We start from the raw sequence: 26300 nt of genomic DNA on the forward strand, positions 1-26300 counted from the left end.
AATGTTTATTTATTTTTGAGAAACGGCCCGAGCAGTGGAGGGGTAGAGAGAGAGGAAGACAGAATCCAAAACAGGCTCCAGGCTCTGAGCTGTCAGCACGACACGGGGCCTGACACGGGGCTCCAACCCACAAACTGAGATCATGACCTAAGCCAAAGTCGGCCACTTAACCGATGGAGCCACCCAGGTGCCCCATGGACCAAACATTTAAGACAGTACTTCCCCCGGCCCCATACTTGCCCCTGCTGAGCTAGGAAGGGGAGGATAGGGTGTAGAAATATTTCTTTGCCATTCAAAGGGCAGTGGGAGAAAGTAGGTCCCCCGGGGCAGCCCTGGAGGAAGCCCTGGTCATCGGCGTCCCCGGGACACTAGTGCAGCTCAAGGCGAGGGGGCTTGCGTGGGAGGGAGCTGGGTTTCTTTGCACATTACAAGGAAACCCTCCATCAATACACCAACACACTGGAGCCACCAAAAAGACAACAGATAAGCTGAAAATGGCTCAGCCAGAGCGGGGGCAAGGCCTTTGGCCATGGCGGACAACTACTTGGGTTTCACGCAAGCAGAGCTGATCTGATTGGCAAGACGAGGTTTGAGGGCAGCTGCAGAGAAACCCAAGGTTTTCAGGGACTTAGCCTGTGGTAGTATTTGCCAGTGACCTACTCCGATATCCATTCTTTCTGACTTCTTTATCACTGAACCACTGGTTTTTGCTTAGGCATATATACGGGTACCTGAAATAACAAATACTCTTCCCTAATCAAAGTATTCTTCCCTGCTTCCCTTGCAGCTAGGTGTGGCCAAGGACCAAGTTCTGTTCAACAAATGTAACTAAAGTGTTGTGTGTGGTTTCTGGCAGGTGCCCTCGAAAGAGGAGCCACAGGCTTCTTGTTCTTTTCTCCTGATAGCTGAGCCCCAGGAGCCATCTTGGACCATGAGGCAGCATGCTGATGATGGCAGAACAGACCGCCATCCCAGCGCTCTGAACTTCTCTCACGTGAGTGACAGACAACTTCCGTCTTGGTCAGTCCACTGTTTTTCAGTTGCTAAGAGCAGCCAAATTAAGTTTTAACAACCAGCAGCCCTAACCTTCAACAGAAGGGTCCTCTGGGGGCGGGGAGGTGGCCAGAAGCAGCTATGAGGCGGCTGCACCTCCCACAGCACCCCTGCCTTCAGGAGTCCCGCTCCACCTTCGTGCCCAGGCAACCATCCCTCCCACGTCCCGGGCTGGTCTCACCAGCCACCTGCCTCTCTTCTTCTGGAACCAGGTTAGAGCCTTGCAAGTGGACGGCTCAGAACTAGCAGACAAGACTTTGGGTTCTAAGCCAGCTCGGCCACTCACTCACTCATTCATTCAGCAAACAGTTATTGAGTATCTACTATTTCCCAGGTACTGTTCCAGGTACTGGGGCTACAGCAATGAACAACAGAAGACCTTGCCCTCATGGAACTTATAGTCTACTCAAGAGAGAGACACACAAAGGCAGAAACGAGCATGCATCAGGTGATAAGCGCTATGGAGAAAATACACTGAGTAAGGAGAGGAGGGCGTGTTATGCGAGCAGCCCGGAAGTTCTCTCTGAGACGGTGGCTAACAGAAATGAGGGAGTGAGGCACGTGGATATTTGGGGGAAAAGCTGTTTATGTCACCTACTCCAAGTCCTCAGTGCTATGCCTCAGTTTCCCCTCTCTGGAATGGTTTGTGAGACAAAAGCCGTCCCAAGACAACCTCGTGCCATCCTGGCTGAAGACTGTGGCTCCAGAGAGGATGTTCAAAGCCAAGTCGGCATGGGAATCAGACTGGATGGGGACAGAGGGTCCCCTTGGACAGCACTCCATAAATTTCAGGTAAGAAGGGGTGTGAGGCCTGCAAAGTGCCCCTCTCACCAGGGCTGGTCTCCCCAGTGTCCCTTCTACGTTGACCTGGGTCAGAGCGCTAAAAGGTTCGAGACCAGACAGTTTGGGCTCCTGGTCAGCCCATGTGTCTCCCAGCACCCCAACCTGGGGCTGCATGGCAAGCCTCAGTCAGCCATTCGTCAGAATTCTCTTCCCCCTGGGCTGAGGCACACGGCCTTCCGGCCATGACAATTGGCGGACAGGGTGCCACCCTGCGCCCTGGCCGCAGGGAAGTGCGAGGTGGCTGACCCGAGGGGGATAAGGCTACAAAGGAAGAGAGGGTGGCGGTGGTTTGTCAGGGAAAGGGGTGGGGACAGAGGGAGGATGGATGGCCAGGAGGCCAAGCAAAGCTGAGGGTCTGCGCCAGCCATTACTATCGTGGTACAGGGTGAGACCACAGTCCAGAGCCAATACGAGGGCTTGGGGTGGGGGGCATGTGAGGAGGGCTGAATTTGTGCACCAGGTAAGCACCCCACTCATTCGTTCCAGACTCTGGCTGGATGCTACAGTCACTACTGGGGCTCACAGGCAGTGGGAGACAGACATGTAGAGTGGCCAGCATGGTGGCCCGCACTGCGACATGACATGACAGGGAGAACCTTTGGAGAGCCTAACTCCTGGGGAATAAAGTAGCTCCAACTCTCAACACACCCTGAAGGCGGAGAGATGGGGAGAGTCTGGGCACAGTATAATGTTTTCACCTTCACGAAACCCTTTCTAGAAAGGGTTCTAATGAGTTTCTCCAGTGCCCGGGAGGGAATTAGCACAGAAAGGCTCAGTCCCGTTCTTACATTCTATGGCTGCACATGCATCTCACTGGGAGTCACCAGGACTTGGCCAAGTGAACCCACTCCCTGGTCTGCGTTCCCTCATCTGAAAAACATGTGGGTGCAGAAGATGATTTCCAGAAGGCTTCCCAGCTCTAGGATTCTGTGTTCTGTGATTTTCTAGGTTATTTAGAAGCAGCGTGGAAATTACCATTTGCCAGTTGAATTCTATTTTGAACAGCCTACGTGTAGCAATCTAATGGTAAATGCTACTGCAAATATGAAGAGGCTCCTTGCAATGGATCTTCTGTGGAGATTCTCTTGAAGGCTTTCCTTAAGAGAATACCTACAGGGGCGCCTGGGTGGCTCGGCTGGTTCAGCGTCCAACTCTTGATTTTGGCTCAGGTCATGATCTCACTAGCACAGAGCCCGTGTCGGGCTCCACACTCGGCATGGAGCCTGCTTAAGATTCTCTCAGAAGGAAGGAAGGAAGGAAGAAAAGAGAGAGAGAGAGAGAGAGAGAGAGAAAGAGAGAATACGTACAGTCACGAGGCTTGTATGGCCCAGAGTCATAAACCTAGATCTGCAACCTTGTTTGACAAGACCCATGACAAGAGAAACTCTGTGCAAATTCACCTGTGTTCCTGGGAACAGAATGTGAGGGAAAACCCACCAACTGAGCTCCCAGCCCTGCATCATACCTTAAAGCACAAATAGGAAGTGAGCCCAGAGCTGAGGGACGAGCTCCCTGGCCTCTAGGTCTGAGGAAGTCTCTAGGCAGGCTGGGGCTCAGGCGGGGGCTGCTGAGCGGGGGATGGGCAGAAGAGGGTCACTCTCTCTCTGGCACGGAGCTTCCACTGAGCAAACTTGCAGAGGGCTCCCGGAGCCTCTGCACCAAGGATGTGAAGAAACAAGCTCTCACTAGGGTAGGACCATCTAAATCCCGACCCCCCTCCCAAGAAGTGCGGTGAGCTGTCCACAGGGCTCCTCCCACTTCCCTTAGGAGTGGAGGGCCTTGAGCTAAGCTTGGCCAAGCTGTCCCCACAGCAGCCGCTGGTCAGGTCCTGGATCCCCAGCCCCGAAGCCCCAACCCTCAGCAGTCACTCCTGCCAGTTCCGGCTGCTGCAGAAAGAGCTCACTGGCCAGCATCATTGCCCAGGATGTGAGCTGGGCTACGGCTTCCCTTTCCAAGAGCCTGAAACCAGGGCCTAGGCCCCGGCTCCCCTCAGTTGAAAGGTGCAGATAAAATTTTGAGCAACTGCTCAGTGCCCATTGCTGCTTGGGGCCCTGGACAGAGAGATAAATGTGCTGTGGCCCCTACCCTGGAGGGGCTCCCCACAGGCTGCAAGAGACCCAAACAGACCACGGAACATAATTTGTGTCCATCTAGAAACCAGGGAAGGCTTCTTGGCAGAGATGATACCTGAGGACAGGTGTAAACCAGGGTCAAATCTCTAGTCTTCCCTGCTCAGAGGAATTCGAATCAGGTGGGAGCCTTTTCCTCTCTCAGCTTCCCAAGGGCAGAGGTATCAAACCCCACCCAGCAGGAGGCCCTCCTCTCCCTTCAAACATGGATGCCTGAGGAAAAGGCAGATGTGGCTCAGAATCCGTGCCTCTGCCCCACCTCTGTGCCCTGCTGCCTGCCAGAGGACACCCCTCCAACACATGCCTCCCCTCTGCCCCTCCTCGGGGGTGGAGGGGGAGAGCACACCCCACAGCATGGGCAAAGCTACCACCTGGTGCCTTTGTGACCCCTACCGCTCCCCTTCGCCCCTCACCTGTTGAGCCCAGTCTGCTCCCAACCCCCATGGCTTGCTCCCTCTTGCCTCAGAGCCATGCCCAAAGCAGGACCATGCTTGGAATATCTACCATGCCCTGACCTCATCCCATAGAACTTTCCCCCCGGGCTCTGGAAACTCACCTCCTCCCCATGGCCTTCCTGCAGCTCTCCCCACCTCAAGAACCCATATCATGACCCCTAGCCCGTGTCTCCTCTCCAGCGACAATTCATTCAGCCCCAGCTAGCCCACCCCACCGTGACCCTTTTTATCTTAAAACCCCTGTATAAACTCCCACCTCCTTCAGGAAGCTTTGCCTAGGTCACCCCTACCCACACCTTACCACTTCGTTTCCACGTGCCTCCTTTTCCCACACCTTATGGCACTAAGGCTGCAGTCTTTGCAACCACCTATCAATTGATTCCCACAGACATTAGCAGAATCCTGACACTCAGCTGCCTCAGACCAATCAAGTTCTCAGTTAATATGCTTGAGTAATCATCACAGCCAGGATTTATTAAGCTCCGACCTCGAGTAGTTGGGCACACTGTCAAGTTCATTCTATGTTATCGCCCACCTTCAGGGCAACCTGCAAGATAGCTTTATCATTTTACAGCTGAGGAAACCGAGGCTCAAAGAGGTTCACTATTTTGTCTATGGTCTCCGGGGGTCTGTTTGACCCACAATCTGTTTTCTTTCTTTCTTTCTTTCTTTCTTTCTTTCTTTCTTTCTTTCTTTCTTTCTTTCTTTAACGTTTATGTAACTTTGAGAGACGGGGCAGTGGGGGCGGGGAGGGGCACAGAGACAGAGGACCCGAAGCAGGCTCTGAGCTGACAGCAGAGAGCCTAATGCGGGGCTCCAATTCATGAACTGCAAGATCATGACCTGAGCTGAAGTCGGATGCTTAACCAACCGAGCCACCCAGGTGCCCCTGAGTGTTTTCCACCACACCAAGCTGCCTCTCCCTCTCCAGGATTCACCCATGGAATGGCTCGACCAGATTGATAGTACGACTCAGCTGGCAGATAACGGGCCAGAAAACCCCAGAAATGTTATGTAACATGAAACTAGAGGTGCCCTCTGCTCTTTTATTCTATCTTATAGATAAGGGAACTGAGGCCCGTTCGTACAGCTCGCCATGTGGTTCCACTAAATGAGTATCAAACCAAAAGTACTGAAAAGGAGTCTAATGGACTGTCAGGCCCCTGGGGTTAGGCCCTGGATTTAATCCTGCTTATGCTGTAGGCTGTGTGACTCCCCTGTTAATTAAAAGGTAAGCTCTCAGGGGACCTGGGTGGGGTAATTCCTTTGTGGAGGAGACTCACTATAATCCTGTATTGTTTAGAATCGCATCACGGTATTCCAACGGCGTCGGGGGTTACATGATCCTTGGTGACTGCAGCCCAGGCGGCCACACCTTTGGAAGGGCAGAGATGGAACAGTCCTTACCGAGTCCCTATAGGAGGGTATGAAATTCAGCGCAGCCATTGAACACCACACCTGCACCCCTCAGCCTTTTCTGCCTCAAGGTATGAAAAATAATAATAAGGGCGCCTGGATGGCTCAGTCGAGTGTCCAACTCTTGATTACGGCTTGGGTCGTGATCTCATGGTTCCTGATTTCCAGGCTCTGAATGGACAGTGCGGAGCCTGCTTGGGATTCTCTCCCTCTCTCTCTCTTCTTCTCTCTTTGCCCCTCCCCCGTTCTCATGCACTCTCTCAAAATAAATAAATAAACTTTACTGCTACTACTATAATAATCCCTTGTGCTTTACATGTTTCAAAGTACTTCCTTTTATCCCTTTATTATATATGGCACTAGCATTTTAGGGATTGGGCACTGGGGGCTTGGAAAGGCCCAGAGACTTGCTGGGGAGGGGGGGATGGGAGTATGGTCCTGTTCACCACACTTGTTTAACATGTATCAAGCTCCCACCACGTGCCTTGCCCTGTGCTAGGCTTGAGGAGGGCTTCCTGAAAGAGGCAGTTTCTGGGCAGTGCCCAGATGCTGGGGAAGGCAATCCCAGCCTTGAAGCCAGCAGCAAGCTGGGCTTCGAGCTTTCCCCTGGGTGGCTCTGGAGCATTTCTTAGTGCACAACAGCCCCCAGCCTCTCCTCACAGCTCAGTCTCTAGAGCACCAGAAACTAGCCTATCCCTCCTGACACAACCCATCTCCCTTCTAGGTGGTGCTAAGAAGCTCGCTCCAAAAAGGTGCACGTCAAGACCCATGCTGAAGTCTGGCTGCTCTTAGAGCAGGGCTCAGGAGTGGCCACACTCCAGCATCTTCTCGGCCCTGTAGGTTGTACAAATCCAAGGTGACGGTCACCCTCAGAGCTGTTCAGACCAGTCTTCACACCACAAAATACCCTTTGGGGGCACAACACCTTTGCCCACTGACCATGCCCTTTCGTTTTTACAGGCCAAGCTGGTGGAGCCTCAGGGCCACGGACCACAGAGTGGTCACACCTGTTTGCCCTCTGAGAGCAGTGTGCTCACACCTGTTTGCCCTCTGAGAACCAGCCCCCGACCACGAACGGTTCCATGCAGTGCAGAGAACAGGCTGTACAGCCATTCCCTCCCACTCTGCCCTAAGAGTTCAGCCCCAAATGCCAGCGCCTGCCAGCAGCAAGGTCCCTTCCCTCCCTGGGCTGTCACCAAAGTCTTCCTGGCCCTACCTAGGGTAGGAGCGCCACCCCCAGTCTTTCTCGAGGCAGACATGTGCTCAGGCGGGTCACAAAGAAATTCATCTCTTTCCTGGGGCCGAGCCTCCAGCTGTTCTCAGGGGCCTTGGGACACTTTCTTGGAGGAGTCTGCAGCCACCCGTCTCCCCCAAAGGATAACATTTCACCTTGACAAAAAAATAGGAGGGCTGTTTCTAAGGTGCATCCAAGCTTGTTCCAGGAGACAAGTTCCTGTTTATAAAAGGGAGGGGGGTGTCTCACCTTCCTGGCCATGGCCAAGAAGGGAGCAGTTCCTTTGGTGGCAAAGGAGACAGGGGTCCTACTCAGCTAGGTGACTCTGAGACTGTGGAAGGTCCACTTACTCCCCTTGTACCTATCCCAACACAGGCTCAGGTGGGCTGAACTGCACACACTGCTCAAAAAAAAACCTCTCTGCAAACGCAGAAGACAGCCTCCTGAGCTGTTACTGGAGGCTTGTCACCTGCTTCAGGGACTTCCGCGTGAGCTTCCAGCCTGCTGTTTTGCTGGAATCATCGACTACACAATACCGTTGCTCATCCCCTCCAAAAACGGAGAGAAAGAGTGACCAGACCTGGGGGGGAGATCCCGCGAAAACGTTGAGCCTCGCCATGCCCCAACTCCCCGCTCTATTTGCCCGCAAACCCATTTAGGGTTGTCGCCCCTCGGTTTGCCCCAGCACAATCCACAATCCACAATCCACCGCCCACTCCACCCGAATGGAGACCAGGGACGATCCGCGCTCCCGCCCGGCACCTGCAGTGTTCGCGGGTTCGGAAGGGACGTGAATGGTTCAAGGTCAGGGCTCCGCGTGTGCCCCCAGCGAAAGGCGAGCACAGGGGCTGCTCCAGGTCGCGCCACGAGGTGCGGCCCGGCCGGGAGCGCACCCGCACGGTGGGGTCCCAGCGGAGTCCGGGCCACCACTCACCATCAGAGAGCGACCGCGGCGGCAGCAGCAGCAGCAGCGCGCAGAGCGCCAGCGCGGAGCGCATCGTGTCCTGGCCTCGGGCCGGGAGCAGGTGGCTGCGGGTGCGAGCGTCCGAACAGCGAGAGCGTGGGCGCCGCTCAGGGAGGCCCGGCTGTGGCTCCGGCGGCCGGGTGATGACCCGGGGCTCCCGAGTCGCGCTCCAGCGGCCCCTCCTCGCGACCGCTGCGGCAGAGCTGGACTGAGGCGCGGAGCCAGGCGGCGGAGGAGCGGCGGGTGGCTGCGTCGCGGGCGGTGTCTGCGCGGCTGGGCCAGGCCGGCGGCTGCGGCGACTCCCGTCCCGTCCGCGCCGGCCCCCGGCCCCGCCCCCTCCTCCTCCCCTCCTCTCCCCTCCTCTCCCCTCCTCTCCCTACCCTCCCCCGCCCCGCCGCCCAGGAGCGCGCGGGCGGCTGCAGTGGGGCAGGCGGGGCGGGGCGGGCGCTGGGCCGGGAACAATGAGCAGAGGAGGAAACTCCGCCCGGGAGCGCGGCGGGCGGGGGAGCGCGGGCTGGCGGCGGGCTCCGGGCTAGCGGCCCCCGGGCGGGCGGGGTGGTGAATGTGTGTGTGCGCGGGGCGGCTGGGCGGCTCCTGACGCCGGACGGCTCCTCGCCCGCTGGTGAGCTCGCCCTGGCACACAGGCGTCGCCCGCAGTGCTTCTGAGGGGGTCCGGAGGGACCCCCGACACCGCCAGGGCCCTCGCACGCCCAAATCCGGAGCGTGGCGACCCCCAGCCTCGTGCGTGCGCTAAGGATCTTTCGAGGCCTCCGGGCTGCAGAGCACGGTGCTCCAACTCCAGAGAAGCGAGTCTCCCAGCTGCCAGGTGCAACTCACCTGCGGGCGGGCCCGCGGGCCGCACCACTTCCGAGCAAGTCTACGCTGCAGTGTGCACTGAGCAAGCTGGGCTAACTAGTTGCTTAATGTCTCCAAGCCTGGTTCCTCACCTGTGAAATTGAGGTGACGGTAAAAAATAAAAAAAAAAAAAGGACTTTTTGGGGGATTAATATGTGTCCGTCTGTGTTCTCAGAGCTTTGCCCCTATTATTTCATTTACTCTTTACAGCAGCCATATTTTTAGCCTCATTTTGCAGAGGGAATTGAGTCAAGAAGAGTTTAAGAAACTTGCTCAAGATCCAATAAGTGGTTAAGTGGCATACCCGCCTCTGAGAGTAGGTTGGAGAAATCCTTTGCACAGTGCCTGGCAAATAGTAACTGCTCAATAAGTATTAGCTATTCTTATTCTCGGTGTGTAAAGAACAGCAATAAAGATTTAGGGCTCTGGGGTCAAACCCGATTTGGGCTCCTAATCCAGCTGTGCCCATCTAATTAGTAGCTAAAACCCTAAGCAAGGTACTCTTGGTACCTCAGGTTTTTTGCATCTGTAATATACTGACACCACCGCCCACCTCAGAGGCTTGCTATGAGATTTAATCCGGAACGAGCCGTTAGCCCTGGGCCGGGAACACAGAATGAAGCGGCCCGCATTTGAAGAGAAGGTGAGAGAAATCTGCCTACTTGGGATGGAGGTGGGAGTTGCGTTCCAAAAACCGAGTTAACCCAGTGAAAGAACAAAGAAGAACCCCCTGGTTGTTTGTTGTTGTTTTGTGTTTTGCGGAAGCTGTCGGGGCGGTTGGTGATGCAGGTCCTGGAACCCCCTGCGGGGGGGAGGCGCTTCCGCGGCGCCAGGCGGGGGAAGTGGGGTGAAGCGGGCCCCGAGGGGGAGGGGCGATTAACCCTGGAGGTTGGGTGGGGAGGGCGCAGGGGCAGCCTGGATTTAGCTCACGAGACTCCTGGGTTGATAATCCGGAGTATCTTTCTGATGGGTCTAGGAGGGGAGGGGGGGGGGTGGTGCCCTGTACCTAGCCCCGTTCTAGGGACCTTGGACTCCACGAGCCCCTCTTGTCGGCTGCACACAGGCGCCGGCGGATTGGCACCAAGTCCTTGGAGCAGCGAAGGGAGCGCTGGAGCCCTAGCTGGGGTTCCGCCGGAGCCAGGCTCAGCCTTGGGAACGGCTGACCATGCTGTTTTCATCGGGAAGTTTCTGCAGGATCGTTCTGACCCTGTTTTCCACGCAGCATATGGGAAAGACAGAGGGTGTTCCCTGTAAATACCGTGGGCTGTGTGACCATCTTTGGTGTATTTTAGTACTGTTCCTCTAATATCCATGTCAACAAAAGCTTGTTTCTCTGAGACCAAGCAGTACAATTAAAAAACTGGGAATTAAAAAATCTGTATTATATGTTCTCTGATTTGAACAGTGCTTTGCACTCAGTGAGTCAATTTCTCTAAAAACCGGGAAAGGAACGTGTTAGTTTTGTACCGGGAGAATGTATATTTCAAAACTTGGGGCATTTTAAATCCCCACGATTTGGGATCGGTCCCATTACCAGATTGCCAAAAATTTTAAATGAGAGCAGACATCTGGGTTTAAGAAGCCGTACCCTCTCTTTGTTACTGAAGACTCTGCAAAATTAGAATGCTCTGGACCCCAAGTATCCAAGCACCGCCCCCACACACACCTTATGTGCAATAGAAGTTTCAGGAATGAGGCCTGAGGCTGGCTGGACTTACGGGTCACCTATGGTCAGTGAGCAGATCTGTCCCCAGGTAACTGGCCTGTGTCCTTGGTCCTACTTAGCAGCTTGTTGCCACTTGTAAGCTCTCGCTGGCCCAGATCACCTGAGCTTATAGCAGAAACTCAAAGCACTTTACTTTTTGTTTATTTATTTTTTATTATATGAAATTTATTGTCAAATTAGTTTCCATACAACACCCAGTGCTCATCCCAAAAGATGCCCTCTTTAATGCCCATCACCTACCCTCCCCTCCCTCCCACCCCCCATCAACCTCAAAGCACTTTATAAATGCTATCCCACAATCCTTCTGGGATTTATTACATTTTGGTTATATTCATGCATGAGTTAGCTCCCCTAGATGTTAAACTTCTTAATATGGGGGTCTTTCTTACTCAACTTGTCCTTTTCCAGACCACCTAGATCAACATATCACATCACAGCTACAGATACTGAATGCAAACATGAACACCAGGTAGGAGATATTACACAGGCACAAGGTTTAAAATGGTTTTTCCCATGGTTCCTGTCCAAGTCAGGGAACATGATTATGGGCTCTACATGCAATTTGGTCATGTTGCTGACCCTGCTCTTAAGTGCAGGTTTGGTAAAGTCCTTTTCATCTTCATACTAAATAACTTCAGTCCCCCATCACAACATCTCAGTTGAGAGGTGGGACAGAACCTCAGCCACCACACCTCCCAATAAGAGACAAATGCATACATTTATCCATCCTGAGGCCATAGCAGCTGTTCATAAGCTGCACAGGACATCCTTACCTGGGTTTTCTAACCCTTGACCTCCAAGTTCCTTGGGGGCCCAGAGTGGTATTTCGTTCATCTTGGAATCTCGGCGCCCAGTACAGTGGTGCCTGACTCCAAGAAGGAGTCAAAACACAAAGACTGAATAGATAAATGAGTGGTTGGACTTTATCCACGAGGTTGGGCCTTATCGTTGCCAAATCGTATGATTCTGTGACTATCAGCTGGGGTTCAAGTTGGGCACCTCTCCCCAAAGTCATGCACTTAGGTATGATTATACAGCAACACCCGCTCTACCATGCAAAATGTGCCGCATTCTGTGCACAGTGCTGAACATGCACACCTGGACAGCACAGCCCCTGCCCTCTCAAACGCACCTAGCTGAAGCGCAGTAGAGGCTGCGGCAAGTGTTGTGAGCAGGCACAAAGGACAGAGCAGGACAGGCTCAGCTTGGCCTGGAGAGGGAAGTCAGGGAAGGCTCCTGAGGAGGGCACAGGGTCTCACAGGAGGAGTGAGACTCATGAGGGCAATAGCAAAAGGAAAGGCATTTCAGGCAGGTGGAGTAAGGAGCTGACAACTGCACGTATTTTGCCTTAAGCAGAATGTAGATGGGAGACCGCAGGTCACGCACTTTGAGAGGCCAATGCATCTGTCGCTGTCCCAAGGGCATGAGTTCAGTAGCAGTGGGAGGGAAGAGGAGGAACCAGCCACTAGAGGTATTGGGGGGGACAGAATTAATAGGCGTTAACAGCTCACTGGATGTAATGTGTGTGGTATGTTCAGGGCATGAAGGCGTGGCAGGTGCTCCAGAGTCCAGGTTCCCCTGCTGGGTTACTAGGTGGATTATCTGACATAAGACGCGAAGCAAGTTTGGGAGAAGAAAATGATGAGTCCAATTTTGAACATGTTGACTTTGAATACCCAGGGGACACTTAAGAAGTTGTGTCTGTGACACTGAAGCACGGACTTGAGGAAAGGACGGGAAAGAGACATTGAAGAGCCATCGACGTGCAAGCAGGGCCACAGCCATGCACCTGTGATCCTTGGAATTCCCAAACACCTCAGCTTCAGAGATAGGCTAGGGCCAAGGGCATGTTAGATGCCAGTGGCCAACACCCTTATCACATGAGAAGAAAAGGCCAGGCAAGTTGGGCTGACCTGTCCCCGCTCACACAGCGGATAAACAGTGCTGGCTCCAGAACGAGGATAGCACTCCGGCCACTGTTGTAACACAGCCTGGTGCCTTCCTATCAAGATTATCCGCATTCATGCATCTGTGTCCTGGGCTGTTGGTCTCTCAACTCAAAAAGCCACAGGTCCCATGGCAGGAACAAAAGATGTGCCGTGGGGATGGAACCAGGGGAGGGAGATAGGAGTCAAGTCCTAATTAAGTTGAAATAAAAGAAGCCTGATGCATTGGCTCCGGCTTTCTTCGTGACACGCATGCCCCAACCTGCTTTCCAATCTCATCTCCCGCTTAGCCCCTGAGCGCCCCCTCCTTCCTCTGCCCCTGTGCAAAAAAAAAAAAAAAACAAAAAAACAGAATGCAGCCAGCTTCTTCCACCCTGGAGGCTGACCAGGGCCAGAACTTGTGCTTGAATAGAACTGCATGGAGCTATGCCTGTATTCCGGGCATGTGCTAAACACTTCACTTGCCTAAAATGACTACATCCTCATACAATTTGGAGAGGTAAATATATTGCCATCACCCCATTTTGCAGACAAGGTATCAAGAACCTTGTTTCCCTGGCATCCACCTGAAGGCAGAGAGAGATTTGTCACATAGCCCTCTTCTCTGGGCGTTGATGTGCATGTGTCCAGTTTTCCCGGTGAGCTCTGAGCTCCTTGAGGAAAGAGCCAGCCGTGCCCTGTCCCTGCACCCTTGGCAGTCCCCAGCTCTGCATCTGGCACCCTCACCTCCTTCCTCCCTTGTCTTACCTCCCCCTGCACTAGAGTGTTGTCCTCAGAATCGGGTGTAATCCTGTCCCTCACCTGCTCAAACTCCTGTCTGCTTGCCTCTTGAACACATTCCCAAACATAGCATTCGAGGTCTCCAAGATCTGGCCCCAACGAACCTTTCCACCTTCTTCTCCCATTGAAAGGGAGATGGCTGTTTAGATTCAACTACAACACTCATTTTCACTCTTCTTTTTTAAAAAGATTTAAGAATTGCCCCTTTGTTTTTATTTTTAAGTTTATTTATTTATTTTGAGAGAGAAGGAGTGTGTGTAAGCACAGGTGGGGAAGGGAGAGAGAATCCCAAGAGGGCTCTGCGCTGTCTGCACAGAGCCCCACGTGGGGCTCGAACTCACAAACTGCGAGATCATGACCTGAGCCGAAGTCGGACCAGGTTGGAAGGATCAGATGTTATGCCGCCTATTCTGATCTGCCCCCCTGCCTCTGACATCATAATCTCCTCCTCTGCGCTCCCATTGCCTTGGGTTCGTGCCCTGATTCACTGACTTGGAATGTTTTTTCATAGTTATATACACATACAGCCCATAGGTTCTTTCTCTGAGGGCAAGCTTCTCTATTTATTTGTGTGTTCCATATCTAGCCTGGTTGAGCAGTGGGCATTTGATAACAAACAATGCAAAGAACACCCGGAGTTTGTTGATCCTAACCACACATGCTAGCACGAGGCTCGGCATTTTACATGCGTAAAATTTTCATTTCATTTTTTTACTGATAAGAAAACTGAGGTGTTTATGGAACTTAAATACCTGGCCTACGATCACCCAGCTATTAGGTAGCGGAGTCAGGATTCCAACCTGGCAGCCTGCCTCCTAAAACCACACTAAAACTATACTATTCAGAGAGCGAATAAATGCATGAATGAATAGTGATATTCATTATACTGTAATTTTGCCTGCTGTGTTTCATAAACATGGTTAAGAGGAGATGCCTACCCCAGGGGCAATCTAAAACACACCACACAGATGAAGCAGACTACTGGTGTTTTTCGCCATTCAAGAAGTGATTGCTCACCCACACAACCCCGCCTACGCTTGTCAAAACCCGTCCTGCTCTGGTTCCCCAAAGACGTCCACCCAACTCAAAAAATTGACATGGACTTACCCTCCAGTTTTCACTCACTGAAACTTCATTATTCCCAGAGCAGTCGTCTCTGCCCTGCATTTAAGTTAAATACAGCAAGAACTTTTCACTGAATCACATCTCAGGGCCACTTGCCCTGTCTGCAAAAATCAGAATTGCCACACCGTTCCCCAATGTTTGAAACCACTGCACTCCAACTCTTCCTTTTCCACGCTCCCAAGGATCTTCTTCCAAACTGCATTAATCGGCTGGTATGTTTAAGGGTTTTTATTCACTCTAACTGGTAGATTGATTCACAAAACCCGGGTTTATCCAACCCCAGAATGACTTCTGCTTCTTGGCCTTCGGTCTCCAAGAGAGGTATCTAGCCCATGTGTCCTTCTTCCTTGCTACAGAATGAGTAAACCTACTGCAAGGCCTGCCGGGACCCACAGGGACAGGGCTACAGACCTGCAGAGATAAACAAGCTGGCCCAGATATGGATGGACGACAGACACAGGACAGGGCTGGGATCAGCACTGGAGGTTCCCATGACTTCATTAACCTCTGAAGCATTGTTCTTCCCCTGTCACCAGGGTTTGTTGATAACATTTACACACTCAGTGTACAGCCGGGGTTGTGAGATCTGCCTCTCTGCAGCAGGGACACCGTGCAGAGCCCGCAGCTCAGGGACGGCAAGTCCACACAGGGGCGGCTGTGGGGACGGAAGACAAAACCGAACCTCCCCACTTTCCACTTCGTACAATCACAAACTCTTGTCGGGGAGGCTGCGTGGGAACCGCTGAATTCTCAGATTGGAAGGAATCCTGACAATCATGTAGCAAAGAAGCTTGAATAAAACCCCACGTTCGGAGAGTGTTAGAGGGTAAGGGGTTCTCCCCTGACCCCTTCATAGCAGGGATGGTTGGTATATTTCTAGATTTTTTTTCTCTGTGTGTGCAGTTCTGACCTTTCCACTGCACTCAGAGCTCCATGAGACCACAGTCCTTCTCTCTCGGTTCACTTTTACATCCCCAGGGTCTAGCACCGTGCCTGGCCATAGTAGGTGCTTGGTAAATACAGATGGATACATGAATCCATCTCCAGAGATCATTAAAAAAGTTGTATTTCTATTCTTCTACCATCCACTAGCCTATGATATCAGGAAACTCTCCAAGTGTCTCCTTCCTAATCTGCCAAATGGGATAAAAAAAATATCTGCCCTAACTCCTTTTCAGAGGTGGTTCAAAACCTTGGAAGCAAGGGACACCTGGCTGGCTCAGTCAATAGAACATGCAACTCTTGATCTCAGGGTTGTAAGTTCAAGCCCCGCACTGGGTGCAAAGCTTACTTAAAAAAAAAAAAAAACTCGGGGAGGGGGGCACCTCAGTGGCTCAGTTGATTGAGCAGCCAACTCTTGATTTTGACTCAAGTCATGATCCCAAGGTTGTGGGATCAAGCCCTGCATCAGGCTCCACACTGACAGTGGAGCTCGCTGACAATTCTCTTTCTCCTTTTGCCCCTCCTCCCTGCTCGAACGTGCATGCTCTCTCTCTCTCTCTCTCTCAAATATATATATGTAATCTTTATATTTTATAGTATATATAATTTTATATTATATATAATTTAATATTATATGTAATTTTGTGTTATATATAAGTTATTATATATAAATATATACATATATATTTATATATAATTTTTGCCTCCAGAGATATAAAACTCTGGAAGCAAAAACTGTTGATGAACTTTGAAAAATATAACACTCTGGGGCACCTGGCTGGCTCAGTTAGTAGAGCATGAGACTTGGTCTCAGGACTGTGGGTGTAGAGATTACTTAATAAATCTACACATTGGGTGTAGAGATTACTTAATAAAATCTTAAGGGGTGCCTGGGTGGCTCAGTTGGTTTAAACGTCCGATGCTTGTTTTCCGCTCAGGTCATGATCGGGCAGTTTGTGAGTTCAAACCCCGAATCGGGCTCTGTGCTGACAGCTTGGAGCCTGCTTGGGCTCCCTCTCTCTCTCTCTGCCCCTCCCCTGCTCTCACTCTCTCGAAATAAATAAATAAACGTCTTTTAAAAATCTTTAAAAAAAGAAAAATATAACCCTCTTTGTAATTATTTCCCCTCTCCCTTCTTCTGGGTTCTTTTCTCAGTCTCCCCTAGCGTTCCCACAGGTTGGTGTCTAACACTGGGCACGGCAAATCATTTTAACCCCAGGAACGAATGCTATGTTATCTCAGGAAGTGCCTCACGATTGTTGCTTTTTTAAACCCCCAAATCTTGGAAGCCCATTTATGGACACTTCTCTGTGCTGCTTTTTGAGAATCTCTGTAAGTGCCCCCAGAGATAGCGAGGGACGTAGGAGCACCTGAGGTCAAGACCTAAGGCGGGCGGCACCTAGTCCATTCTGGAGGAGGCAGCTTCCTCCCCTTCCCTCCTACAGAGACACTGGAGAGGGAATCTCACTCACAGTTCCTTCGCCCCTCAGGGAGGGTCCGGCAGTTCTGTGTCCACACAGTTCTTGCCTCCGACTCCATCAGGGACGCGAGCTTCCTTGGTTAAAACTTCAGACTCGGAGCCCAAGTTCAGTGAGAAAGTGTCGCCGGGGACCACCCCTCACAAAGAACATCCCCCTTCCCCTTCTGATCACTCAAAGGCCTTTTTAAGAGCAACCCCCACCTACAGGGTCAGAAGCCTGGGCTGTTGGGTTCCTGGGTGGCTCCCTTGGTTAATCTGAATCTCGATCTCGGCTTAGGTCATGACCTTGAGGTTCTTGGGATCAAGACCCTCGAGGGGCTCTGTGCGCAGCCTGTTTGGGATTCTGTATCTTCCTGTCTTTACCCCTCACGCATGCACACACAATGCTCGCTCTCTCTCTCTCAAAATAAATAAACTTAAAAAAAAAATTCTAGTCTTAAAAAAAAGAAGACGGGATTGCCTCTTTAACTGTCGCGTGCTCATCTGTTACTGTGCAAGCCCGCATAAACTCCTCGGTGCCCCACCTTTCGGCCCCATTGCCCCACCCCCCCAAACCGGAAGCTCAGCCCCCTCATTTGCCTCCAGTGGCCTGCCAGAGTTTTGTTTTTGTTTTTTCCCCTCCATTTTTGAAACCAAAATCACCAAGGCGGCAAGGTGTTACTTGAGAACTGAGGTGCACTGATCACGAAAGGACTCCTTGGGCCACAGAAAGTCAGCGAGCCTGGACCTGCCCAGATTTCTCACCCAGGACTCAGTCCTTAAAGAGGTTTTCTTCTTCATGCATCAAGTACAACTAATAATCCCCCCCCTAAGGTTTTGGTGAGCACTTACTTTGTGCCAGGCCTTGTGCGAAGTGCTTTGTAATAGTTGTCTTATTTCATTTTCTCCACAAACCTGGGAGGAAGGAATTAGGGTTTTCCTAGCTTATAGATAAGCAAACAAACTCAGTAACTTGCCGAGAGGCAGACAACTAGTTAGTGGCGGAGCTTCAGAACCCTGGCAGCCTCCTGCGCATGCTCAGAACCTTTGTGCTCTAGTTATTTAGAAGAAATGCGGGGGCGCCTGGGTGGCTCAGTCAGTTGAGCATCCAGCTTGGGCTCAGGTCATGATCTGACGGTTCGTGGATATGAGCCCGGCGTCGGGCTCTGTGCTGACAGCTCGGAGTCTGGAGCCTGTTTTGGATTCTGTGTCTCCCTCTCTCTCTGCTCCTCCCCCACTCAGGCTCTGTCTCAAAAATAAATAAGCATTAAAAAAAAATTACAAAAAAAAAAAAAAGAAAGAAAAGAAATCCGCCCTTCAACTGAAAACTTTTTGGGCTCTTCTTCTAGGGTCAGCTCGCAAACACCCTTTCCGCAAGCCTGTCCTGAGCCGTTCCCGCCCCCCCCCCCCCCCCCCCCCCCCCGTGGCACTTTATTCATACAACGTTGGAGCTCTGGCCCTACCAGAATCCATGGGGGCGCCTGAGGGGTACCTGGCTGGTTCAGTCAGAAGAGCATGCATCTTGTGATCTCAGGGTCATGAGTTCGGGCCCTGGTTTGGGTGCAGACATTACTGAAAAAATAAATAAACAAACTTAAAAAAAATGGTGGCACCCAAGCCTGTTCTCCCTACCCCTGCCCTTGCTTTAGAGGGAAGGTGTTGCCTTACATCCTTCACTGGCGCCCCCAGCGCCGTGAGAAGCCCCACCAATGTTTTCTGATAGAAAAAATGGTAAACACGAAGGTGGTGGATTCTGTCACAAGCAATTCTGAGGACCAAGGAGAGCGTCGTGCTTAGGTGGGGTCCTGAAGAAGAGAGATGGAGTGAAAGCGATGATCTCAGAGGTTTAAAAAATTTACAGTCTAACTGGGAGGTTACGCATGCACCTTTGAACTATATAGCCTAAGGCTTTATGAGGACACAGCAGCAAGGGCCCAAAGATGTTTATCTACATCTTCGTTTTGGACACAGATGAACTGAAAACATTTTTTGAACTAGGTAGCAAGTCACATGATTCAAAAGTAAATGGATTATGACCACTCTCCTTTTCCTCTTCCCCCCCAGCTCCTTATTCCCCTCCATGCAGACAACCAACTCTATTCCTCTCTTTTGTGTTCTTCCAGAGAGATTTTATACATGTGCCAGAAAAAATAGTTTTAGCTATAATACATTGTGCATATATGTGTATATAAAACATATATATTAGGTATACAAATAAATTAGCTATATATGTTATAGCTAAAATATGTAACATGTAATGTATATGCATTTTATGAATTGCTTTTGGCTGGGATATCCAGTAATAGGCCATCAATTAAAATCCAACATTTAATAAGCTCACTATGTGCACAGGCTTTATTAGAAAGTGGATCCCAAGGGGAATATAACAGAAAACTTAAACCCTGTCTGCAAACAGCTCCCACTTAGGATTGGTTAAGACCTGTCCTATTTCAGTTAATTCAGCCTACACTCAGGAATAGGCTGGGCAGGGAGTGGAGACCAGGGGGGTAAGGAGAGAAGATGGGGTGGCATTAAGTTTTAAAGGAAAATTAACCACTTTTCTCTACTTTTTGTCTCTGGAAACTCACCATAAAGTGAGTCATTGTAAAGCAGATCACATTTTCTTCATAAAAATAATGAGGCAGCTGGAGGTCACATCCTAAGTAAGGCCTTGGCATCCAAAACCACAGATACGACTAGAGATGTCATGAGAGCAAAGAACGATAAACCTTTCTAATCACTTAAAATAATAAAATTATACTCCAAAACGTTTTACAAATGTACATGAATGTACCAATCATATTGATTACACAAAGGGCCCCAATCAGCCATAAAACGTACATGCAGCACATAAAAAGTACAGCATTTCTGCCTCATAAATCTTCCCAGGACTGATACATTACTTGTGATAAGCATTAATTTAAAGATTAATTAACAATAATTCTCCCTGCCCTTCATAGAAGTTAGAAAGGCTTTTGAGAATAATTTGAAGATATTTTGAGATAATGATTAAGAGGCAGTTTTGATTTAATAATTCAATAAATTTTGAGATACCTTTTAGGCATCCTGAGCTCATTAAAAACTTATCCAAGAAAGTTTGAACCACTGCCTAATTGTTCCCCCAGTAAATTTTCTTTGATGGAAACGGAGATGTTCAAAATCATCCCTTTGATCTTAACGTTGCCCTCAAAGTAGCAGTGGCTCATTCAGAAGGCAAAAATGTTGAGCACAAACTTTGTGTTAAACACTGAGGATTAAAAAAGGAGGGGCACCTGAGTGGCTCAGTGGGTTGAGCGTCCAACTCCTAATTCTGGCTCAGGTCATGATCTCAGTGGTACATGGGTTCGAGCCCCACATCAGTTCCATGACAGCATGGAACGTGCTTGGGATTCTCTCTCTCTCTCTCTCTCTCTCTCTCTCTCTCTCTCTTTCTCTCTCTCTCTCCCCCTCTCTCTCTCTCCCCCTCCCCTGCTCACACTCTCTCTGTCTCTCTCAAAATAAATAAATACACTTAAAATAAAAAAAAGGAAAAAAAAACTGTGGTCAACTCATAGTTGGCTGGACAGTTATGAACATAGAATCCACAGCAGTTGCCTTTTTGAATATTTATTAGGTACTATGCTCCGGTACAGTTAGCTCATTCTATCTTCCCACTAAGAGGAAGGTACTCCTTTGCATGTATTTCAGAGGAGGACACATTACAATTACCCGGGTGTTATGGATTGGATTGTGTCTCGACAAAAAATACACTGAAGTCCTAACCCCCAGCATCTGAGAATGCAAACTTATTTGGAAATAGGGTCATTGCAGATGTAATCTGGTAAATTAAAAGGAGTTCAAACTGGAGTGAGATTGGCCCTTAATCCCATAAAACTGGTGTCTAAGAGGAGAGAGACAGAGAGCAGAAGGCTGTGTGAAGACAGACACAATGCAGGAAGACGGCCGTGTGAAGAGAGAGGCAAGGCAACGTGTCAAGGATCGCCAGCTGTCACTAGTGGAGAGGCATGAAACAGCTCCCCCCTGGCCCCGAGAAAAAAATCATTACCAACACCCTGATCTCAGACCTCTGGCCTCCAGAACTGTGAGACAATACAGTTCTGAGTTTTGTAAGCCCGGCTTGGGTCGCTTTGTCAGAGCAGCCCCAGGAAATGGACACCCCAGGGGACACAGCGGGTGAGGTGGACCCAGGCTGGATCTGCCTCTGAGCTCCCTCTCTCAGATACCATCTTGAGGAGTGGGAGAAGTGTGACAGAGGGGCCGGACGCTCTGTGGAGGACAGAGAGGAGTAGCCACCTCTGCCCAAGGTTGGGCATCTAGGAAGGCTTCTCAGAGGAGGGGACCTATGAGCCAGATCTCAGTGGCTAAGCAGGAGTTTGCCAGGGCTGGGAGGGTGGCGGTGGAAGGTTAGGCTGGGCAGAAGCCTCCTCATGCAGAGGCAGAAATGACTGCACAGGAGGGAGCTGGGGAGATGACAGCAGGTCAGTGTGACTGGTGCAGGCGGTGGCGGGTTTTGCCCTTAAAAAGAACTCCTTAAAAGTGAGGATCGAATCCCCATTTCTTTCCTTCCCCGTCTGTTACCTCCTTGCTGTAGTCCAAGGGCCTGTTCCAGCTCCACTGGCCTTCCTGGGCTCGTTCTTCTGCCCTCACAGCCCCTGCCCTCACCATCCCTGTGGCTGTCCCCTCTGGCCCTTGGGTCTGGCCTCAGAGGTACCCACCCTCTGCCTCCAGGAAGGCTTCCTCGTGATCAATCACCACATTCCGTGATTATTAATCATGGCGCTTTTCAATAACTGAAACCATCTGATTACCATTTGCATACTCTGTGTTGTCTGCCCTTAAACTTAAGCTCTACCTAAGCAGGGACCTGATCTAGCTTGAGATCTAGACCTGATCTAGCTCTCCAGAATTGAGAACCAGGTCTGGGAGTTAGGGATATCTTCTATAAAGATTTGTCAAATGAACCTAGGAAGAACTTTCTAGCAGTGAAAGCAATTTAAAAAATAAAGTGGGGGAGGGGCACCTGGGTGGCCCAGTCAGTTAAGCGTCTGACTCTCGGCTTCGGCTCAGGTCATGATCTCCTGGTTCATGGGATGGAGCCCTGCATCGGGCTTTGTGCTGACAGAGCAGAGCCTGCCTGGGATTCTCTCTCCCTCTCTCTTTCTGCCCCTCCCCATCCCCCAAATAAATGAATAAACTTTAAAATAAAAATAAAAGTAAAATGGCCCCAGCAGGGCCTATCACTAAAGTGGTTCAACAGAAGCACTACAGGTGGGCCTTGGGGCATGGAAGGTCATTAGACTAAAACTCCTGGACCCTGAGCATGGCTCCATGAAGACCAGGGCCTGACACGAGGGTAGACTCTGTTTCCACTGGGACTTGGGTCTATCAGAGGGAGGCCTTTGCCTGCGTCAGAGTCGAGGAGCCTCTCGACAGGGAATTCAGCCTAAGGAACAAGAGAGTCATGCACATCGCTTAGGTTCTAGAACAACAGGCCAAGGTCAGGGAGGAGATTCAATTCCGGGCCAGCAAGCGTCTGTTCCCAAGGCTGTGCTGTGGGCCAGCTGCCATACAGAGGGGGCTGAATCACAAAGAAAAGAAAAGCAAAAAGAGACTCTTAGGTAACATCTCTCCTGGGCACCAAGAGGGCATGGGGGCTCTGGTTGACAGAAGCTCCATCAAGGGCAGAGTGTCCCTGGAGAGCTGCTGAGCGGTTGGGAAGGTTATACCCTGGTGTGGATGTGGCCTGCCTAGAATATGGGGTCCCCTTGCCTTTACTAGCACAAAGGTGCCTTCTGGACCTGGAATCACAACAGGAGGGCAAGATGTTGGTGGCCAGACTGGACGGCTGTGACATTACATGGAATACCCACAGGCTGGGGATTCAGGAGGGCAGGGCGTGTGCGGCAGGGATCCAGGAAAAAACTGTCCAGGTCACAGCTTCGGTGGCCCTTTCTTGCCCCGGAACTAGTTGTGTGTGCAAAACAGAGTAGCTTCTGGCCCTCAAATCAGTGAATGGTCCCCCTCGTCTCGAGTGTCCTAGGCACTTCCTGACACTTCCCGCTATGCTGTCAGGCGCTTCGCACTTCAGTGGTGAGCCAGGAAGAAAATCGATAACACCAGAGTTGCAAGGGATTTCTCACCAACTTGTCTGTTCCTTCTGGCACCCACCACAGAAAGAGAGTGAATCTCTACCTTCCAGGGGCCTGTGGTCTATTTCGAGAGGTAAGACACACACACACACACACACACGCACGCACACACGCGCGCGCGCACACACACACACACACACGCACACACACACACAAGCCCAAGCCTGCACTGGAGGTCTGCATTAATCTGCATTGACGGGGGGAGGGTGCGAGGGAGGGGAAATATTTTAGTCAGTGACTAAGCTCAGGGCACACAAATCTTAACCTTCTTGTCCACAGAGAGGTGTGACATTAAAGGGTGCTTTTGGAGAAGAGCTAACAGTAATAGGGATAAGGACATTGGTGCCTGAATAGTGGCCCACACTGTCCACAGCCCGGTGGGACCAAAGTGGCAGGGTTGGGGGGGGTGGTGTGGAGGGATGCAGCAGACTGACCCATGAGGATACGTATCGTGGGTCTTGTTTTTTTTATCATTGAATCTCCAGGGACTGCCTCAGTGCCCAGAGCATAGTAGGTGTTCAAGGAATCTCTGTGAAATGAGTGAAAATAAGTCGCTGGGATATTGTGGTTTGTGTGGCTGGAACATCTCCAAGGGGTCTGCTCCCTTGCTGCTGTGGGTTTATTATTGTTACCATTGTTATCATTGTATTGTTCTGAGTTTAATTTTCCCCAGGACCAGGAGAGCTCCAGGTGCAGACCAAGTCTTCTGATCCTCTGACCCCTGGCCCAGGTACTTCCCATTCCACGCTGATGGCAAGCAAGTGAGCCAAGTAAGGGAGACCTGGTCTCACTTCAAACCCCGTGCTCACGCCCTCCTGCCCCCTCCCCCTTTCCCTGTCTCCTCAAAGACAACTGTCTTTACCTTCTTGGAAGAAGGGGAGCTCCCAGGACACCCCTTGCCCTCCCTGCTTCCTTGCAGCCCCCCCAGCTGAGATAGCTGGATACAGCGCGAAAGTCCTGTGCTCCCAAATTGGCCTGGAAAACAACGCAGCTGTACCCGATCTCCGTTAATCTAGCACATGCTGGCACTACCATCTCAGGATTGCACAGTAAGTGATGTACAGCGTGCAGACGTACTCTGTGAATTTTGAAGTCTATGCAAATGTTCATTATTATCCTCTTTTGAGCTCAGCCTCTCTGGAATGTCTCTGTGTGGCTTGCAAATCTCACTCTGAGAAAGGGAGGGACATCTATTTACGCTCGTGTCTTTCCTGTGTGTGTTGGGGGGAAGTGCTGTGGGGGAGAGCATTAGGATGGGGGTCCGTGCAAGGAGGGAAGAGGCGATGGGAAAGGGAGGGGACACCTGTTTTTTAAATGGTTATTGATCTTTGAGAGGGGGCAGAGTCAGGGGGGCAAGGGATCGGAAGCCGGCTCTGTGCTGACAGCCGACGGCCTGAGGTGGGGCTCGAACTCATGAAATGTGAGCTCATGACCTGAGCTGAAGCTGGATGCTTGACCAACTGAGCCACCCAGGCACCCCCGGGGGACATACGCTTTGTAGGGAGCAGGAAGAGGACCAGGAGTTTGTCAGACAAGCATGGAGGCCTGACCAGTTTGCATCCTGCACCTGAGCTCAGAAATAAACTTGCATGAGGCAGACTTTTATTCTAGGTGAATTTTGAGTAGAAGGGGAAATTATCAGTTCAACAATGATTTATTAAATTTCTAGTATGTTCTCTGAAAGCACCATAGGAATATATGAAAAAAGTACAGTAGAACTGCACTGTTCCAGATCTCACATTTCTGACAATCCATCCTTCTGGAAGAGAGTCAAGAACTAGGAAGGAAAAAAGGTCATTGATTAGTCAGAAATACACCACAAAGTACACACATAAATACACACATTTGTATATTTACTCTGGGCCTATTAACTTTTAATTTGCACATAGCTCTAGCAAACTTATTTATCTGTTTATTTATTTGTTTGTTTATTATTTTTGGTTTAAATAATAGTTGTGGCTATGCCTTTTTATTTATTTTTTATTAAAAAAGTTTTTTAATATTTATTTTTGAGAAAGAGTCAGAGTGTGAGCAGGGGACAGGCAGAGAGGGAGACACAGAATCTGAAGCAGGCTCCAGGCTCCGAGATGTCAGCACAGAGCCCGATGCGAGGCTTGAACCCATGAACTGTGAGATCATGACCTGAGCTGAAGTCATAAGCTTAACTGACTGAGCCACCCATCTGCCCCGCCTTTTTTTTTTTTTTTTCAGGTTTTCTTTTTTTAAGTCATGTCTCCACCCAATATGGGGCTGGAGCCCACAACCCCCCAGATCAAGAGTCCCATGCTCCAGGACTGAGCCAGCCAGGCGCCCCCAGTTGTAACAGATTTAGATGTTACAAACTTGAAAGAGAGTTGCTACTATGGATGGGTCTATAAACAGTGGTCTAAAATTAGCCTAAAAACAAGGTAGGAGAGAAGGAAATCTAGCAAAACTGGTTTTGAAAGTCAGAGTCAGCTGTGATTTAGCGTGTGCGGAAAATGGCCTTCTGTATACCTCAATAACTTTTGTGTTGACCTCATTGTATGACCACATGGTACACAGGGCAACCTCTGAGAGCCAGAGAGGTGAAGGAACTTGCTCAAGTCTGCATAGCCAGCCGGGCAGCTTAAGTGGTACCCAGGTCTCCTTGTCCTACCTGGCCCAGAGTTCTTTCCACTGCTCATACAGAGATCCTGAGAGCCCAAGTTCCCAAGAAAACCTCAAATTCTGTTCTAGGTCTTCTATCTGGGACATCAGGAACATGTGTGCCTACTTTTAGAAAGAATTCCTTCGTAAATGATGATAATGAACAAAAGATTGGGATCCGACAGAGGTCCTGTGTGCCCTGTGGCCCCCAAACACATACACCACCTATCTGGAGGCAAAGACTAACCCTGAGGAAGCACACAGACAGCAAAGATTTTGCTCTGGGAGAAAGAAAAGGTCCGTCCCTTCCTTCTATGGGGCCCATGCTGACTTTGAGGGTCAGACTAGGCAACGAGAACCAGAAGACGGTGCCAACAGGGGTGCTGATGGCAGGGCAGGCTTGTGATCCCCTGACATGCGCCAGGGGAGTGTGTGGAACATCTCATCAGGTATATAAATACCGGGCAGGCTTATTATTGGGTGTATACGGCCGCATTATTTTAATTCAGCGATCCTGTCCCCGGTGGTGGGCATCCCGCCAGTCTGCATTCCCACATCCTGCTGCCGACTCCGGGCCCACCCGTTTCTATATTGAG

General features: G+C 50.6%; 1 long non-coding RNA gene across 1 annotated transcript in view; it reads right to left on the reverse strand.

The window, feature by feature from the left end:
- Positions 1-24712: 24712 nt before the first annotated feature.
- Positions 24713-26300, reverse strand: part of LOC122211685 — a 35841-nt gene continuing 34253 nt past the window's right edge. The window contains exon 4 of the long non-coding RNA XR_006198776.1: positions 24713-24853. This is a non-coding gene — a long non-coding RNA (uncharacterized LOC122211685). The remainder of the gene's footprint in view (positions 24854-26300) is intronic.

Source organism: Panthera leo, chromosome A2 (genome assembly GCF_018350215.1).
Source record: "Panthera leo isolate Ple1 chromosome A2, P.leo_Ple1_pat1.1, whole genome shotgun sequence".
In the NCBI taxonomy this organism is placed as follows: Eukaryota; Metazoa; Chordata; class Mammalia; order Carnivora; family Felidae; genus Panthera; species Panthera leo.